Source organism: Lepidochelys olivacea (genome assembly GCF_965140295.1).
Source record: "Lepidochelys olivacea isolate rLepOli2 genome assembly, chromosome: 6".
Classification (NCBI taxonomy): Eukaryota; Metazoa; Chordata; order Testudines; family Cheloniidae; genus Lepidochelys; species Lepidochelys olivacea.
In genome coordinates, this window is record NC_140416.1 from 63,193,248 (window position 1) to 63,211,255 (window position 18,008).

At 41.8% G+C, this 18,008-nt stretch overlaps 1 protein-coding gene across 2 annotated transcripts in view; it reads left to right on the forward strand.

The window, feature by feature from the left end:
• The first annotated feature begins 10,618 nt into the window (after positions 1-10,618).
• Positions 10,619-18,008, forward strand: part of RGS6 (regulator of G protein signaling 6) — a 505,053-nt gene continuing 497,663 nt past the window's right edge. For both annotated transcript variants that reach the window (XM_084632586.1, XM_084632587.1), the window contains exon 1: positions 10,619-11,040. The gene's annotated coding sequence lies outside the window, so the exon portion shown is untranslated. The remainder of the gene's footprint in view (positions 11,041-18,008) is intronic.

Sequence of the window (18,008 nt, forward strand, 5' to 3'; positions counted from 1 at the left end):
ATGATTTTATAGACCGCAATCATATCCCCCCTTAGTCGTCTCTTTTCCAAGCTGAAAGGTCCCAGTCTTATTAATCTCTCCTCATATGGCAGCTGTTCCATACCCCTAATCATTTTTGTTGCCCTTTTCTGAACCTTTTCCAATTCCAGTATATTTTTTTTAGATGGGGCAACCACATCTGCATGCAGTATTCAAGATGTGGGTGTACCATGGATTTATATAGAGGAAATAAGATATTTTCCATCTTATTATCTATCCCTTTCTTAATGATTCCCAACATTCTGTTTGATTTTTTTTAACTGCCACTGCACATTGAATGGATGTTTTCAGAGAACTATCCACAATGACTCCAAGATCTCTTTCTTGAGTGGTAACAGCTAATTTAGACCCCATCATTTTATATGTATAGTTAGGATTATGTTTTCCAATGTGCATTACTTTGCATTTATCAACATTGAATTTCATCTGCCATTTTCTTGCCCAGTCACCCAGTTTTGAGAGATCCTTTTGTAGCTCTTCGCAATCTGCCTGGGACTTAACTATCTTGAGTAGTTTTGTATCATTGGCAAATTTTGCCATCTCACTGTTTACCCTTTTCCCCCGATCATTTATGAATATGTTGAATAGGACTGGGCACAGTACAGACCCCTGAGGGACACCATTATTTACCTCTCTCCATTCCTTTAAAGTTCTTGCAATACTTTGTTTATATTCAGTTCAGACTGGTGTCCCATTATGAAACATACAATACTTAATTTACATGTAAATAGCCAGCTAGATAAACATCTCTCTGACAGCAAATTTGTTTTCATCCTTGCTAGTGACCAGTAGCTAGACACAGACTTAAAGAACATAACTTTCAGCACAAATATACACAACTCCTTACAACACATTTGGACATGCATTTTACAATGATATTGATGACTAGTGTCAAGGCGGCTTTTATTTGAGACCTCCCATAAAACTCTTTCTGTAGCAGAAGACCAACTTTGATGTAGTGACTAGACGGAGCCTATTTCTCAGTTTAGAATGGATGTATCCAAAGTTTGAAAAAATTCATTCTATGCTTGCTCAACTTGCTGGACACTGATGCAATTGCACCACCGAGTTGTATGAAATCAGATGGAATATCAGCATTCTTCAGATTTTTCCATCATGTTGCAGAGGAAACTCTTTCCTTAATAGTGGAATAAAACACTGATTTTGTATACGGCACTTCTTCTTTAGATACAAGTAAATATGGCGGAAAGTTGCGATTTTTGCTGAGCAACCACTACCTTGCAAATCCTTCTTGTTCAGCTGACAAGCTTCTTTTCTGCCTATTTTGGATAAAAGAGATTGGCCAACATGTGTACAGGAGTAATTGCCTCATGAAATCTCTTTTGTACTTTTGCTTTGAGTTGTGTAAAGTCTTTATTGATCAGTTGATCCAACCATACTTTGCATGCAACAGCAATTGTTGACATGTCTCTTTGGAGAGCGTCAAGCGTCAAGCAACTGATTTCAATTGACCAAGTTATTTGCTTCCCTGTAAATCCCTTGATTATTAATTATACTGACCACTCTATCTTCAAGTTCTGCCTCATGATCACTCACAATCCTGAGATAATGTGGCCAATTTTTAAACATACGTTTCCAGGCATGATGTTTGACTGTTCTAACACGATGTGTCACCAGGGATTTGGGGTTTTACAGAACTTGGCATTCTTCTTACCAGACTCCAGGCTGATGGTAATTACAAAAATACTTTTGTAAATCTACAACATATTTTATCAAAGCACTTGGTGTAAGGTCTTGTCCAAGCAGATTTAGCCAATGTGATGCACATCCATATGTAATCAAAGTGTCGTCATCTTGTTCCAAATCACTTCTCATACTTTGCATCTATTTCTGATTGTCTATCAGGTAGCTCTTAACACAACCACACTGTTCATTTTCTAATGCCTTGGCTTCTCTTTCCACTGTAGCACAGGTCTTTCCAGTCTTCTTATTGCTTCCAGTGTCAACCGCTGATTCATAAACCAGTTAGCTATTACTGGATCATTGTGCTTGTTCCTCCAGCCATTTGTCTTAATGTAACTGCTTTTCAACGTAGTTTGTTGTGTTCTTCCACCTTTAAGCCATCAACAAATGTGTCTAACAGTTCACCTGCTACCTGCTTTCATCTGGGTGCTTTGTAGCCTGGTCTTAGGAAACTGATCATTGCTTGAAAAACTGGATGCTCAGTAACAGAAAAGGAAATATTAGTCATAAAAAAATCTACAATTTTCAAGTTTACATTTTGTGTCATATATCTTTAAATATTTTGGGAGCTTTGTAATGGTGAAACTGTTATAAAACAGCTTATTGGACAATTTGTTTTTAAAAATTAAAAATCTTGTCTTTTAAAAGGGGTCCTCTGCATCGTTGTGATGGCCATTGTGCAAGCATGTTGCTCTGATGTTCCAGCTTAGCGATGCAGAACAATTTCACTTCTGTTTTAATTGAATCAGGGTCTATCAGTCTCTTTCTAGTAGCTTTGCGGTTGGCATATTTAAATAAAGTTTATGTTCCAAATAGGGAGTTTCGGGGGGACTTCAGTGAGTTTGAGAAACTGAAGACAATAAGCCCATACCAGAGATCAACTTATAACAAAGAGCCTTATAAAAGGAGGGAGCAGAATACCTGGGCAACCATTTGGTATCACCACTATCTTTGCTTTTTTCTAATTTCACATTCCTCCTTTCTCTCATGTAGTTAAATAAGCAGTAGCATAGGCTAGATAGTTAAAGAAGGGGACTGTTTAGCTTCCCAACTGAGTGCTTTACCTTTGAACCAAAGAAGGCAGTACACCATCTCACTCTACTAAAGATGCAGGATGAGATTTTTTTCAAAGCTGCCTAAGGGATTTGCTACCCAATTCCTATAATTTTAATGAGAATTGGACATCCACATCCCCTAATATGGCTTTGAAAATCTCAGTTACACCCTCTTCCTAAGTACACTTTCTTTCCAGCAGATGAGGTGAAGAAATAGTCGGGAAAAATTGTCCTTGAATATTCAACTTGAATTTGGAAATGAATTTTAATTTGACCATATTTACAACACAATGGTAATTTCCCACAAACATTTGAATGCTCAAGCTTTATTAGTGTGAGTACTCACAAAACTAATTTTAGCTTGCATATTTGAATATTCACCAAAAGCAAATTTTACATTGCATATTCTATTGTCAAAATCAGAATGTGTGCTGAGGTGTTTACTGTGTAAGTTATTCAAAGAGGGAATAGAAGCAGCACCGTGTGACTTGCATAACTAACCGATACAGTGTAAATTACATACATTTTGAAATTCAGGCTGTCAGTTAGTTATATCAGTCAAGTGGTGGTGTTTGTTTTCCATGATAGGATGACTTACATAACTAACCAACACATCATGAACTGAAAATATTACAGCTGAATATATATTCTTTGAAATTTGAGATGTGTTGCTTGGTGACATAAATCATCCAGGCAGGAAAGATAAATTATGTATTATCTACATATTTATTAGTGGGTTTGCAGTAGTACCCACCATATGTGAGGTGTTTTCCAAATGCATGGGAAGACACAGTCCCTGCTCTGAAAAATGTACAATCTAAGACAACAAAATGGGGGTCATGAGGGATACAGCATACAAACAATGTGATCAGAGTGATGATCGGCACACATCCTGTAGTTATTTTAAAAAAAACTCAAACACATTTAATTTCTTCCCCCACAATTCAACCTCCTCATCCTCCCTCCACACCACTTATAAACATGGTTTATGTAACTAACCTATACTGCATGTATTTAAAATTGCAAATATCTACAGCACAAGACTAGTCTGACTGGTCTGCAGCACAAGAACTATCCAATGAAGAAATTCCTGAGAATAATTCTGAATGGCAAATACACTTAAGAATTGTGAGGTTTGTTCAGACTAATTATAAAGAAATGTTCTGATTTGTTTTTTAAAGTAAATTTCTTCAAATAAATGATTCCTTGTGAATCTTTCCTTTATCTTGATAGGAAGGGGCTTGAATTTTCTGTTTGTCCTTCACTCATCTCTGCCACATAGCATCAGCCCTGCCAGTATGGTCGGCTGTGTACCGGCTCTTATTGGCACGCTGTACGGACCAGACCGGCTTACTTTCACCTCTGGCCCAAGTTCTCTTGTCTGTGAAACCCTCAACCATCTTTTTTTTTTCTGATGACAACAAGCCCCATGGAAATCTTGCAAAGTCCATTCAAAAATGTAAGAAGCATTAGAGTTGACATAAACATCATGTGTGCACAGACAGCTGAAATCCCATTGCACAATGCTAGGAATTCAGTGAAGCTGAACAATAAAGCTAGAGCAGCCTGGCTCTGCTTGCTTCAGAATGCTTTTGATTAAGTTGTCCATGTTTTCACAGCTTGCATTGTCCTTGAAGATGTAGTGATTTGACTTGATGTTGATATTTCAGTCGTGGCTCAGAAACTATCAGTATACATGATGGGCTGGATTCTCCAGTCTGCCAGGTTCAGTTTCTACTGTGTGTGAAAGTGGTGCAAAGTGAACCTAAAGTGCCTGGAGATTCCCACTGGAGAATTTCCCCTGTCTAAGGGGAATTTCCACCAGTATAAAGCTGGCAGAGGTGGCTGCATCTCCTGCACTGAAATCTGTTCTACAGCATAAAGGGAGAGAACATACATGGTGGTGTGAAGATCTGACATGCCTGATTCTCCACTGGTGAAGGTCCCCGAGAGACCTTATGTCAGTGATGTAAGAACCTGCCCCCTGTGATGATGTTGGCTAAGACACAGGAGATGAAGATCACCATTGGGGTGCATGAGAAGAGCCAAGACATTCAAAGCTGTTGTTAAGTTAGGTCGCTGTAAAATTAAATATTGTTTTAAAAAACAGAACTTGAACGATTCTGAAAGACTCCCTGCCTCTCTCGTCATTCCAACTGGGAGCTATGTTTTCTGTCTCTTAATGTTGCCAGTAGGAAGTGACGTTTGATGAGGTATCAGCAGCACCTTTCTGAGAGCCACCAGCTCTGTTTTGCTTATTAATAAGCATTTAATATTTATATCAGGGTAAAATCTAGAGGCTCTGATCCTGTTGTGCTCGGTACTGTACAAACTGGAAGGAAGTCATTGTCTCTGCCCCAAAGATCTTACAATGAACGGCTGAATTCCGGCGCCGGCTCCAGCCCTCTTGTGTCAAAAGCCTACCATAAGGGTATGTTTACACTACAAGTACGAGCCTGCAGTGGCATGGCAGCAGTGCTATCACTATACTTGTTATAGTGATAGAAAGGTTTTTTTCTGTTGCTGTAGTAGATTCACCCCCTTGAGAGGCAGTAGCCAAGTCACTGGAAGAATTCTTCTGTTGATGTAGCTGTGTCTACAGTGGAGATTAGGTTGACCTAACTATGTAGCACAGGAGTTTTGCCATGTGATTACTCTTTATTTCCTGGTCTCATGACATAGTTCTGGATAAGAAAGATTAATGCCGCTGACACATGACAGGATTCAGTCTCCACTGACCCTTTTTATTGAAAAACAAATACAAATAAAAGATTACTTATGTAAGCAGCACCTTATACTATTAAAACTGAAATAATTTTTTACAGCTTAATTTATTTGTGTTTTGTTTACTGTTCCTTTGTTGAGCTTGAACAATGAAAGTGGACTGGTCACTTTTACTTGGGTAATATTTCTAGTCAACTTCACTTTCTGGTTTTCAGGTGCTAGCATAACGCTGCAATGTTTGGGCTGGAAACACTGCAGGAAAATGTATTTAAAATCTGTTTGCAGAAAACCTTTCCACTGATCTTAGATTTTGAAAAAAGTTATTTTTACAGACCCTACATTTTGGTCTGAATTTGACCTGGTAGTTTCCCTTTAAGTCAGGGGTGGGCAAACTTTTTGGCCTGAGGGCCACATCAGGTTTCCAAAATTGTATGGAGGGCCGGTTAGGGGAGGCTATCTCCCCCCAGACAGCCAGGCGTGGCCCGGCACCCGCCTCCTATCTGATCCCCCCTCCCCTTCTCGCCTACTGACGGCCCCCCCCCGGGACTCCTGCCCCATCCAACCCCCCTGTTTCTTGCCCTTTGACTACCCCACCCCCGACCACCACCCCGAACTCCCCTGCCCTCTATCCAACTCTCCCTGCCCCCTTACTGCACTGCCTGGAGCACCGGTGGCCGAGCTACAGCCGCGCCGCCCAGAGCACCGGGGTCAGGCTGCGCTGCCCGGCCACCCAGAGTGTTGCACTGGCTGCGCGGTGCGCTGAGGTTGCAGGGGAGGGGGAACAGCAGGGGAGAGCCAGGGACTAGCCTCCCGGGCCAGGAGCTCAGGGGCAGGGCAGGACAGTCCCGAATGTGGCCCTCAAGCTCTGCTTTAAGTGCTCTCTCTGTATTCTTTTGGGAGGGATAGGAGAAGAAAGAACAAAACAGAATAGAAATAAAGTTTTTTGGCCCTGAAATGGTGTAAGATACTGAAATATTCAGTCCTTGATGTGACACTGGTGGTAGGCAGAGTAAAGTCCTGGGATAATTTTCTAGTTCAATTTAACTAGTAGTTTTAATTATTTTTCTGATAAAATCCTGACAAAAGTATATATTTCCTAAGTGCTAAAAATATACCTAAGAAGCCTTTATAAGGCAAATACTGTGTAACATGTTTGAGCTTTATTTAAAGTACACTGACAACTAGTGTAAATACAAAACTAATATAAATAGAAATATTTTTAAACACATGGGTTTTCAAAAAGTAAATAATCCTGTGAAATTTTGGAAGCACAAATTCAAGCTCTTTGTGTTAATACATGAGGTGAGGGGAACAACGAAACAATACAATTCAGCCTTATTTTGCATAGCGTTCATAGAGACTGAATCCCAAAATAGTTTACAGAGTTAAATAATCGTTGTAATGTTTAAAGGGGGAGATATCAAAAGAGGAGCAAAGGGGCTTCAAATGAGATTTTGAGAGCTGAGGATGCAGATAGTGAAAAGGTCTAGATGCAGAAGCTACAGAGCAGAAAACTCTAGTGCTAACTAGGGATTATGTCAAGGGAGGCCACTGGTAAAGGAGTGGAGGAAGTGAGAAAAGGACTAGAGGGAAACAAGGTCCACTACAACTGGAATTAGTCCACAGAAGGTTCTCAATACCCAATGCTAAAGTTTCCACTGATTTACACCCCATGAAATCTCATCAACTTCAGTGATGTGCAGAATTTAGCCCCAAGAGGTAGTGTTGGAACAAGATACTAAAATGAATGCATATCCAGTGAAGTATCTGAAGATGAGGGAGGATGTATCTACTGCCTGCGAAGTAGGGTTCAACATTCTGCACATGCTAGAATCTGGGACTTGGGGAGGCCAAACAGAAGGAGGAATTGAAACAGTTAAGACAAGAAGAGATGAAGGGGTGGATTAGGTTTTCAATATAACTGGAACTGAAGCAGTGGCATACATAGGAAATATTGTAGCGTGGTTGATAAATCAATATCTTTATTTACCATTTGATTTACACAAAAACATTATTTTCCTTCAGAATGTTGGCAATGATTATTTATTATTTGTATTATGGTTGCACCTTCAGGCACTAACAATAGCTAGGAACTGATTGTGTTAGGCACTGGATAAACAGGGTAAAAGGCAGTCTATGCTCAAAATAGCTTTCAATCTCAATCAACAAGACAGACAAACAAAGCCAAAGGAAGAGAAGAGAAGACTGAGGGGGGACATAACGGTCTTCTAATATGTCAAAGGTTTTTATAAAGAGGATAGTAGTCAATTGTTCTCCCTTCCACCAAGGGTAGGACAAGAAGTAATCTGCTTAGTTTGCAGCAAGAGAAATTCAAGTTAGATATTAGGAAAAAAATTCTAACTATAGTGCTAGGTAAGCACTGAAACAGATTATCTAAGGAGGCTGTGGAATTCCCATTCTTGGAGGTTTTCAAGAATAAAGCATCGCAACAGGAATTGTAGTAGGATAAGAGTGGAGTGTGGACACTGGTACAAGGTGGTCTTGCAATTTAAGATCTTTTAGTGAGGTGGGTGTAATGGAATATACCCCTGTATTCATACCCTTCACCGTATTGTAATAATCTCTGTACAAAATATGCCTTGTAAGGTATCATTTGAAACTCATAATTTGCTGGTCAGTGTTCTCCTGGTAAAATATGTGTGACAACATTGTATGTGAAGTCATAAGATTCCACTGTATGATGCTGTTAACACATGTTCCAAACTGCATAGCTCAGGAAGAAGTCACATCTGTCCTAAACAAAGGAAGGAATGTGTGCTTGCCTTAATTTGCATTTAAGCAGTAAACAGAGTCATCAAGCAGGAAGGGAAAACAAAATAAATTGAAAAAGGTGAAAAAACCAGCAGGGAATATCCTTCCACACAGACTCTTTGTTTTCTGGGCGTCAGCTGGAATTATTTTTTTAAGAAGGGGACTGAAACTATAAAAAGGAGGGACAAACAGCCCCAAAGGCCCCTTCTCTTTCTCCCTGCCAAACTCATTTTCTGCACCTGAGAAGACTAAAGGAAACAGCTCTTGGACTCTGGGGGAGGGGTCCTGACCTGAAAGTTTGGTCAGTAAGACTGCTGGAGCATGTGGTGAGAGAGTTTGCTTTTCAGCTAAGATAGTTTCTTAAGTAGATACTAGTAAGTGTTTTATCTTTATTTTACTCTGTACTTGTAACCACTTGAAATCTCTCTCTTTGTAGTTATTAAACTTTTTACTGTTTTATGTAATCCATTGTGTTTAAATAGATGTATCTGTGTAACTCCATTTAAGATAATAAGATCGTATTTTATTCCATTGTGCTCTGCCATCGTGCAGGGGTCGAGGAGGATGCAGAGGGAATGGCCCATGCAGTAGGGAAGTTTGTGTGTGGGGGAAGGTGGGAATGTGTCCATAACTGGTTTGTGAATTCCCCTCCTCCCCCAGAGGCCTCTATGGTTGTGTGTCATGCATTTCTTGTGACATTAATGCCTGTGGCTGTCCTGTCATCCATTCTGCTTGGCTCAGATTTTGCCTTGCAGTTGCTTGTTGCAGCCATTGGGAGTCGTGTTGCCTGCTCCACAGGCAGCCAGGCACCCTCTCTGTATCCCCTCTTGCCGTTCCCACTCCAGGACAGTATAAAAAAGGGAAGGTGCATCCTGGAGCAGGTAGCAACAGAGGTGGTGATGTTGCATATTAGCTCCATGTTCTCTTACCACACAGAAAACCCCCCAGAAAACCCAGGACCAACTCACATCTGCCAAGGTTTCTACAGCTTCATGTCCCACCCCTGCCACTGCTTGGAGCATGCATAGTGTGTTGAGCAAATGGATGTTCTCTACAACTGTGCAGCTTGGATCTGCACAATATTTGGCTGCTATGAGCCTCAAATGATCTCCACAGAGTTCTCTGTGAGTACAATGCGGCACTATTTAGGTCAGGACTCAGGAAGACCCTGCATGGAGACATTAAATATCTCATATACTGCTTAGTTAGTTTAGGAGCTGAAAACTCTAGGGTTTGTGTCCCGCAGCTTGAATGAAAAATCCCATTTATATTCATTACAAGAGCGGGACAGCAACCTTTGAAGTAAGTTCAAAAATCAAACACATCTCTTCACAAGAAAAATAATTTTTAAAAAGTTTTTTCTTCCACCCTTCCCCACCCTCCCAACAGGGGCATCTCAGCTCCCATTTCTGCTCAGTACTGTCGTGCATTAATGTTATATTTTATGAGGAATTTGAGATTTCCAGGTATGACTGACTGACCAGGCTTCCCGCCTATAAGGCAGCTCTGCTTGCAAGAGCTACATCACTCAGTCTGTTCCTTTGCAAATGGTTTCATTGGACTCCCAGTAGGTTCAAGCACTTGACCCTCTATAATAATAATAATTAATAAAAAAATGGAAAACATGGTGCCAAGTTATCTGAGGGAACCTACAGGATTTACTGCTAGCTCGATGCATGTTCTTTGCACTAGTCCTTCACCCTCTGCCATGCAACTTGAGCATCTCTCCAGTGATTGTGTGTGTGTGTGTGTGTGTGTGAGAGAGAGAGTGTGTATTGCCTAGGGATGGAAGGGAAGGAGTCACATAAAGATCTCAAAGCTTGTGGACAAAGGTAAATAGTTCATCCTCCTCTACTTGGCTAATAACCATAATTAATAAATACACAGCAAAAATGGTGTGTGGGAGGATCACAGCCCGAGGCTGGGAAATTATTGAACAGTGTTCCAGGAGAACAGATAGTTTGGGAGGGGGGCTGTGGGGATTTCTTTTGCTCCCCTCCGTCTCAAAACAAATTCCTGCCCAACCTCTCCCCAGGAAGACCATTTCTAACAGTCGAGGGCAGGTGTAGTGGAGCCCATGTGACATCAATTGAACTGAGGGGGAATCTACTCTTGTTGCTGGGGGAGGGGGGGGGGTTGCTTGATCTCTAACCTAGTCCCTGCTTTCTTTGTCCCTTACTGCCTATCAGGTGCACGTAATGAGGCTGCAGGTCCTCGCTCTTCCCTACAGTAGGCGCTGCTGCGGCAAATCGTTTGCAAGGGACAAATCTTTTACTTGAAGCAGCTTCTCCTCCCTCCCCCCGTTTCTCATCTCTCTCTCGCTCTCTGTATCTTTCCTGTAGCACTGGGCTCCCACAGCTGGGGAGCTGTTTTCCCCCCTCTAGTATGCGCTGAGACACCGGAGTGTGAGTGTGCAGAGAGAGAGAGAAGAAGGACAGAAAAATCAGCCAGAAAGATTCAGTGGCTGGAGAGAGAGTGGGGAGAGCATGTTGCCACTGGCTCTTCAGCCGCAGTCTTCCTGTTTCCATCTTCTCTAACTGCACCCCAAAGCCTCAGTCTCTTCTGCAGCCAGGGACACTGAGAAGAACAAGGAATTTTGAAAGAGGGGGGGAAAGAGCCTTCAGGAACCTGCAAATCTCTCCCATTCATTTTTTCCTCCAGTTTTACCATGAACCAGGCTCTTTCCTGTCTCTGAGGAGAAATTAAAAAGCAGAAGGGGGAATTCAGCAATTCTTTGGTTGCTAAGGTAATTGGAGTGGTTGCACACACATTTCTCAAGGAGCTTAATGGGCAGAGGATATTATACATTTCGGGGCTTTTTGCTTGTTTGTTTAAAGAGAGAGCTTTTAAATCTGCAATTCAGCTCTGTCTGCAAAACCGATTGAGAGTCAACGCATGTTGGTTGTGCTCAGTGTTTTCAGGAACCCTTGTGGGGATACAGGCGGGTTCTTAATATAGGATAAAAATCTTTTTTTCTCTTCCAGAGCGGGCTGCATGTTCTGAATGTGTATGTGAGAATAGGGTGTGTGTGTGAGAGAGAATGAATTGGTTTACTGTCATTTCAGGAGCTGCAACTCTGTCCTTCAGAGTAACGTTACTCAAATATGATTGTGTGTGCTGTGCCTAAATGAAAGCCACGGGATGGTATTTGTGAATGTACGCAAGCTTCCCTGACACAGCCGACTGGAGAAGGGCTTGTTCCAAAAGAAAAACGATCTTATATGGATGAAAAAGAATTGCGGTTGAAGAAAACATAGTGGGATCACTAAACCAATCTGGGGGAAGGGGGGACTTTTGTGTGTGGGTCTCCAGCTACATTGCTTCACTTGCATTCATCAATGAAGGAAGATGGGAGGCTGGAGTTCAGCAGTAGTTTATAAGAGTCTCTACTGTGCTGGCTGTCAAATTGCAGCCCCAAGCTCAGCAAAAGCACGACAGTGAAATCTTTGGTGGGGGCGGCCGTACGTCAATATATACAGCAGGGGCTTTGGGGCCAGCGCGGGGTGCTTTGGGTGATCAAATTTTCTACCGAAAAGGAAGTCAGTGTGGTTTCGAGGCAAAATGTTGTGGGTAGAGCGAGAGCCCTCGCTTATCGCACATTCTTAGGCGGGCGTGTCGCTGCACGTGTTAAAATGATGAGCTTGCCTCGCTCCAAGGATTTCGGGAGAAGTTTTCTAAGATACTTTCTGCAGACAGGTGCTCTCGGAAGGGGGGTGGGAGCGGGGGCTCTGGCCGCTGGCTGAGTAGCTTTTGAATGTAGCGGGAGCGCTGTGCGTGGCGGTTTTGCTGGGTTCTTTGATTTTCTTTTGTGCAGGAGCGGGTTGAGGGACTACGGACTTCATTGGGAGATTCCCCGAGCAGGAGATTTCCCCGCACAGCAACACAGCGGAAAGTTTCTCGCTTGTAATTACAGCGAGTAATCCGCCCCTTCCAACGCGAAGCCCTGCACAATAGAAAACATTGGGAGTCTGGTGCTTCTGATGAAGTGAGCTGTAGCTCACGAAAGCTTATGCTCTAATAAAGTGGTTAGTCTCTAAGATGCCACAAGTACTCCTTTTCTTGGTGCTTTGTAGCCACCTCATCTAACCCCCCGCCAGCCAGCCAGCTCACTCAGAGTCACATCGTTGTGTTTGAGAAATGTCAGCTCTTGCAAAGCATCGGGGAGGAAGGAAATGGTGTTTACTAGGGTTGTGGGTGTTTTTTAATGCAAATGTGAATCTGTTTGTTTCACCTGTCTCCTTCAGTAATTGCAATGCTCGCTGAATCCACGTCATCGGGACTTTAAACAAATGCTGCTGCCTTGTTTTTAAAAAGACAAATTGTCATGCCATATAAAACATTGCAGCGAGGCTTTCTGGGTTAGGAGTATGAGATGGGACACTGGCTAGGGAGTTAAAATAAGCAGTAGGATGGATGTGGCTCTAAACAGCAACGGCAAGCTGCCGAACGACCTGCTCTTCGGAGACAGGTTTGTTTAGGTAGTAGCAAATAGCGATAATGTATTTTCGTTCTTAATTACAAAGGACATTTGCTTGAAGACAAGAGCGTTGCTTAAGCGATCGGCTGCTCCCTGTTCTCCGCGCACAGTCATTCTCCTCCGTGACACTGTCAAGCTCTCCTTCCTTAGTAACCAATTGTGATGTCATGAGGGAAGATTGGGGAATAGGATGCAGAGCCAGCAAAAAGCTCCACGGCCGTGCCGTCTGCCAGGGACATGCAGCGGTTAGGGCGGCGTATCGTTACCCCTCCTGTGTCCGTGCTCTGTGGTGCCCAACCGAAAGAGCAGCCACGGTCGCCGCTCCGGAGAGCGCCTAGGCTCAGTGCTGCACAGCCCAGCTCACAGAAATCCGCCTTGCTCACGCACGCTGTCCCTACGGAAATCCGCGTGACTGCTCACAAGTACGCTACTAAAGCGAGTAAGGATTTACAGGACCTGGCCCTGAGAGGTTTTTCCAGGCTCATGCCTTAATTATAAGCTGTATATCACAGAGTAGCGTGGTGTTCCTTGGCGCTTTTGAAACTAAGGCTTATATGATGCACCCCAGTAAATCGCTCTTTGTTGGTTTTATTTATTCAAGTAGGTTCCCGTGAGGACCGTTGCGAATAACAGGACAATCTGTCTTTTGTAAATGGTACCGCATGATAAAACTTCCCTCCTCTGTCATGGTGAAGCTGTGCTCCTGCTGCTCTTTACCGCCCCCCACTCCCCAAAAGGTGGTTGCCTTTCAGTTTTCGCTTTGCGTGCGTGCGTGCGCGCAGTTTGCAGAGTGCTGTTGAGATCCTTGGGCACGAAAGGCGCTTTATAAAAGACAAAGTAAAGTATTATTTGTGATTATTCAGTACAGATCATACCAAAAGATGCCAGCTGTAAATTAGAGCTTTGGGAGTTTGACGAGGATACAAAGTGCATTGGAATTCTGAGAGTGTGGTTTTGTTTTGTTTTGTTTTGTTTTGTTTTGTTTTGTTTTGTTTTTTAAGGGACTGCACGTGTCCCCCCCCCCCTCATTTCTTCCATCACTTGGCTTTACAGTGAATACCACTTGTATACTGATTTTTGGATGTCAAAAGAATTATCAATCTTTTGTTTAATTATGAAGTGCAATATTTTCTTTGCCAAATGATTTAAGCACATTTCATATGTGCCCTTGGAAATCTGCTCATACAGTTCTCTTAAACAGGGTCAAATGCTTGAAGAACAGTTATTTTCTTAGGGGCATATCACTAAAGGCACAGAATAATTTGTTTGAATCTCTATGCCAAATACCAAAGAAACTGTTTAGACTCTGCCAGAATTGACTTTATTTTGTTCTAATGCCCTGATTTATTAAAGTAATTAATGGTAAATGTCCGTGTATGCAAGTGTGGTGGAATTTAAATAGCAGCAAAGATCATGAACTGGTGAGAGAGAGTGCAACAATTTTCACATACTTCAGTGTGAGTTATACCAAGGCCACAATTAAGCCATCTCACTAATTTTATGGTTGCCCTCTTAATACTATTCCAGGAAAAGCTGTAACACACAGTTGCATATGATCATTAGCATCATTATTATTGACACTGCTTGCCCATAATCTGTGGCTGATCATTACTGTAAGGGTGATGGCACAGCAAAGTGTTTCCATCCAATAGCCTTTGAGGATAGGGCAAAAACACATCTCCGCAAAGTAGTGATCCCCAACCCTTCTCTCTGGAGGCATAGGAAGTTCTTCAGGGTCCAGCATGTATTTCTGGTGTAGCCCACAGGTCTGATGAAAGTGAGCAGAGTGCTGGTCACAGGGATGCTCTCTGCATTGCTTAACATGTGCGAGACAGTAGGAGCAAAATTGAGTAATGGATCAGAACTGCCAGAATCCATCACCATCTCTTTCAGCACCCAGGAAGGGGAGAAAAGGAGAAGGAAATACTCTCCCAATAACTGCAGTGGGCTAGCAGATGGAGGAGAAAGAAAATGTACTGTGCCAGTTGAAGTCCCAGAAAGAGACAAAATAGCTGCAGCATGGCAACTTGACATTGTTTGTTGTGATGTTATATCAGTCCATTTTAAATTGACTAATGATGTTGTCATGTCATGACTCAGTCTTCCCAATCTCAGGCTGTCATGTTGCAATTATTTTGTGGATGTCTGTGAGTCCATTCCATGGTGGTGATGCTCTCCAGCACTTCAAGAATGAAGACCGCTATCTTAAAGAATCTGGCTCAGAACGGTCTTGACCATTTCATTGAGACAACAAGATTTTGGATCAAATCTTATCTCTACCATAATATGTTCACTAAAACAGCAGTGACAGATCTATCTAACAATAATGTCAGAACTAGGGTTGGTTATTCCTCAACAGTGCCCTAAAACAGAGGAACGTAGCTTCCCCCTCATGGGCACGTGGGCAGGATTTTGCATTCTTACCACCAGAGACAGAGTTTGATTTGCAGTCAGGGAAAACCTTTGCCTTATTATTTCTGGTAAGACATGCAGGTACGATAGTGATGGGGACCATATGAGTAGTCAGATTTACTTTACTGAGCAACAGTGGATTATTATAAATTAATATTATTCCATCTTGCTTTAGCAGCTGAAATAATGCCCATTACTTATGAGATTTTCTCAACTGGCTTCGAAATGCATTATTTTTTATACCATTTTTTGGTATTATCTTTTCATCTCTTATGACTTAGTATGGTGAGGCCTGTCTGTATTTGGATGGAAGACCTCCAGAGGAAACTGTTGGTATTCTCAGGAATCATGCTGGTGATTCATTAGGGTTCTGCTCCTTCAAATCAGTATTGAACAGCATAATGTAAGTTGACACTTCATTGCTTGAAATGTCAGATCAGAGGTAAAATTGACATTTGAGCCACCTGTTGTCACTAAGGATTCTATGGTACTGTTTATAATGGAGGCAGGTAGACAGCCAGATATATGAGAGAAGAGATGCTAGTGACCAACGGCCAGATGTGGGTTTAAAGATGCAGTTAAGTACCCATGGGATTTTTCAAAAGGCACCTATCTCATTTAAGTGCTAACTCCCATTGATTTTGATGGGAGTTAGGCACATAATCTACTTTTGAAAATCCAACTGGGCATCTATATGCATGTTTAGGCACCTAATTACCTTTGAAAATCTGGTCCCAAATTCCAATTCATGCTATTGTTTTCAGTGGCGTTCTAGCATTGTGACCTGAAGAAGAGTTCTGTGAAGCTCGAAAGCTTGTCTCTTTCACCAGCAGAAGTTCATCCAATAAAATATATTACCTCACCTACCTTGTCTCTCTCTGTCCAGATTATTGCATTCTGCCTACCCAAAATTTCCTCTGCAGTTTCAACTTGATACAGTGTTCCCCACTTCCTGTCGTAAACTATTGTGTAGTGTTGCTGTGTGCTGTGAAATGGAAGTGGCTGCATTACAGTGGTGGTTGAGCATATATATACAATCTGAAGTACTTTGGAATTCTTCACTATGTATTTGATTTTGCTTTTCTTTCAAAAACGTGTAGACTTGACAAAACTTTTCAAAGACGCAGTTGTCACTAGTGAGGCTGCCATTCTTTTTTGACTGGGGAGGAAACTGCTCATTGTTTGTGAGGAGAAGCAAGGAAGAAAAGCTAACCCATAATTTTCTCCTTGGCTATCAAGTGTATAGAAGGGCTATGGATGCAAGACAGGCTGCTGTTGCCCACTCACGTTGTATCAGATTTATTGCTACTTTTGAGCATCTCGGCAGTCAATGGCAATGAATATCAGCAAATATGTATAAGTTAAAGTGAGGGGTAAAATTTTGATATTTCGCTGTCCCAGGAGCTTAGTAATGCTCTGCTCTTCGCTGCCATGTAGGAAACCACTGTCCTGTTCTCCTGCTTCCTGACTCAGCTGTGGCGGGATAACACAAAGGCAGTGTGCTTGGACTATTTGAAAATGGGGCTAGGCATATCAGATAATAAAGAGGAGTCACTTATATTACTCACTAGTGAGCTCTATAGCCAAAAAAGGAGTGACACACATTGACAAATTCAAAGGGTGTTTCTTCCCTTTCTTTGTGGTTTAAATTCGGAGCAGTAATGAAGGCCTCTGAGGGCGGCTGCAAAGTCCTCCTCACAGGGGAAAACTGACTAGTACAAATATCCAAGTAATGGTAGATGGAATATGCTACATGCCCAGGGCCATAGATGATGAGGGAATATTGACTAATGGGCTGGAAGCCAGGCCTCCTATGTTCAATTCATTGCTCTGCCACTGATTGTATCACTTTGGACAAGTCACTTGACCTCTCTGTGCCTTAGTTCAGCCCCCCGTAAAACTGGGAATAATAATACTTGTCTTTGTCATAGGAGTGAGTATTAGTTCATTCCTGTTGTAAAGGGGTGTGAGTTTCTGAGGTAAAAGGGGCTATAGAAGTGCAACAAAATAATTCATATTATATCACAATGCTCGTAATCCACATATGGAGTTTTGACTACTGTCTGCATGTGGATTGGGGTATTGTGTGGGCCTAAATCTTCAAAAAAAATTGTATTTTTTGGGTAGTAAACTTCCCATTTTACTTTAATTGGCAATCTTTAATTTTCTTGAGAAAGAGCAACCTGTAAGAACTCTAAGCACCTTGATGAGTTTGAAGTGAGACAGTGTTATAGTCTGATGCAGTGGTGGATTGGTTATCATGCCATTTTATATTAAGCTTACTTGAAGGGAATTTATTTGATTAAGCCCTGTTCAGCACAGGGAGTTTAAGCTGAATAGTTCTGCATTTGGAATATAATTCTATTGGAGTTTACATTTGCCGATATTAATAATTTGATTTTTGCTTTCTGATCAGCACATATTAGAATGTTAGTACTGTACTTTTGATCTCCAAATTTTTTTTTACATTATTAATCTTTCTCTAGTAGTTTTCAAACTATTGATTTTGTTACTAGTGTAACAGAAAATTTAGTCCATCCATTGTAAGTCACTTTTGTAAATCACAATTAGCATTTTTTATTGTGGAAAAGAGAACAAGAGAACCTCATCCCCGAGACTGAAGTGGGAGAGAAAGTATTACTATTTTTTCCTCATCACTGCATTTAGATCCTGAGATCCTGAGGCACTGTTCAATGCCCACGTAAACTGACTTTGCAAAGTGGGGGTTCTCTCAGGGAGAGGAAATTGAATTCTCTTCCCCCTCATGCCCCAGGCCAAAGAGCACCAGTCAGAGTTGCCAACTTTCATGCGGTAAATAAGCACCT